The 2,332-nt window shown below is 43.1% G+C and overlaps 1 pseudogene; it reads left to right on the forward strand.

The window, feature by feature from the left end:
- Window positions 1-414: 414 nt before the first annotated feature.
- Window positions 415-1,339, forward strand: LOC140526678 (ferritin heavy chain-like; annotated as a pseudogene).
- The last annotated feature ends 993 nt before the right edge of the window (window positions 1,340-2,332 follow it).

Consider the following 2,332-nt stretch of genomic DNA (forward strand, 5'->3'; position numbering starts at 1 on the left):
TCCTGCTTCAGAATATACCCTATTCCAATCCCACAGGCAGTTGTCTACTGACTGTTGGTCATTTGCCCTCTTTTTTTAGTATTTGACCTATAGCCCTTCTTTCCATCTCAGCCCTTGACTTTAAAATTGAATACACATGTTAATGACCCATGAAGCACAAGACCTGCTTCCTGGTTCATGAATCTATTCAACTCTCATAACCTGCACTTTCCATCCATCCCAGCCACAGGGATAATCACATCTCATTATGTTCAACAATGGTTACACCTCCACAACAGTACTCTGAAATTCATCTCCCTGACCACACCTACTGCCCTTTTTTGTTCTGTATCACTGATGTTAAACCTAAACCTGGTTTAAATCATCACTGCGAGCTCCAGTCTCTCCTGCTCTCTCTGCTTTTGTCATACCATCTGCTATGTAGTCACTTTCCTTGTATCAAAATCTTAATGGGCCAGAAGCGCAGGGAAGGGGAGTCGCTGCAGTTTCCTGCTTCAACAGCGCTTGAACGATTCCCGGCCAGAGCCGCCCTTAGCCACCTGTCCACCTTCACCTCCGCTACCCAACACTTCGTCCGTCCTCCCTTTCGCGCAGCAGCCGCCCCCAGCCTCCACCGCCGCCATGACCACCTTGTCCCCCTCTCAGATGCGGCAGAACTACCACCAAGACTCGGAAGCCGCCATCAACCGCCAGATCAACCTGGAGCTCTACGCCTCCTACGTCTACCTGTCCATGTCTTACTACTTTGCCTGAGATGACTTAGCGCTGAAGAACTTTGCCAAGTACTTCCTCCACCAGTCCCACGAGGAGAGGGAGCACGCTGAGAAGCTGATGAAGCTCCAGAACCAGCACGGCGGCCGCATCTTCCTGCAGGACACCAAGAAACCCGACCAAGATGACTGGGAGAGTAGGCTGAATGCAATGGAGTGTGCTCTGCACCTGGAAAAAAATGTCAATCAGTCGTTACTGGAATTGCACAAGCTGGCAACTGACAAGAATGACCCCCATTTATGTGATGCCATCGAAACCCACTACCTGGACGAACAGGTAAAGTCCATCAAACAACTGGGTGATCATGTAACCAACCTGCGCAAAATGGGGGCCCCCGATTCTGGCATGGCGGAATATCTTTTTGATAAGCACACCCTAGGAGACAGTGATAATGACAGCTAAGCCACACCTGGCTTCCCCCACACCTGGGAACTGTGGGCGTGACTCCTACTGTCTTTCAGTGCATGCATATTTTGGTTATCTGACCTTTTCATAATCTGCACCAAAAAACTACCACTATTTACATCCCAATAAAGTGACTTGGTACTGATGAAAAAAAAAATCTTAATGTAGCTAATAAGTTTAACTTTCTTCCCAAGTCTGAGTCCTCTTCTTGCGGTGCCCTTGGTCTTATGTCTTCTACTTTTCTCAAGGAGTTTATCCCTTTAAGCATCAATTCTTTTCTAATTTCCAGACTCTCTTTAACCAGTAGGTCCTTTCCTACCACCTATGAAAATATTCAGATTTCCTTGATCCTAAAGCAATAAAGAAAGAACAATTTCAATTGAACCTTAAGATTATATCCTCAATTACAACAGTTTCCCTTAACAAACTTCTCTGTACAGCCATCTACATTCATTTACATCTTCACTTTTCAACCTCTTCCTTTTCTGCTTGTCTGAAACTGCTCTCAAAAAGTTTATTAATAATCTTTATTGTTAAATACTGTTCTCATCCTTCTTGACCATTCTGTACATTTAGCCTTATTAACCAACACTTCCTCCCAGATATTCTATCCTCCATAGACTTCTACAACACTACAGTAGAACCTCTGTTTATGAGCAACCTGATTTACATATGTTTCTCTGGATGAAGACAAAAAATTTGCAAACAAAAGTTCGCAGCAGTATGAACATTATGTTTGGACTTGAACATCTCATGAAAGGATGACACTCAACTAGGGCAATGTTTTTTTTTGAACCCATATAAGATTGCATGTCATCTCGGGGAGGGAGGGAGGAAAGAGGGGGAGAAAATTTAAAACTTATGGAAGGGATTGTTGAAAACTGAAAAGAAATAAATTTTTAAAAAAATCATCAAAAACAACTGCTGTTAGATAGAATCCTAGCCAGAAGAGAAGGTAAGGAAAAAAATCAGTGAGTCAAAACATGAAAGTGATTCTTAAAAATGAAAAATAAGTGAAGGCAGTAGTGTTAGTCTTACTTTTAATGAAAGCAGCATAAGAAAGAATACTCCTGATGTTGAAATCCCTGATGTCCTCATAGAAGGAGATTCTCCTTCCAAGCAAAAACCCTTCTTCCTCCTCTTCTCTCTCCTCAGC

This window comes from Notamacropus eugenii, chromosome 2 (genome assembly GCF_028372415.1).
Source record: "Notamacropus eugenii isolate mMacEug1 chromosome 2, mMacEug1.pri_v2, whole genome shotgun sequence".
NCBI lineage: Eukaryota > Metazoa > Chordata > Mammalia > Diprotodontia > Macropodidae > Notamacropus > Notamacropus eugenii.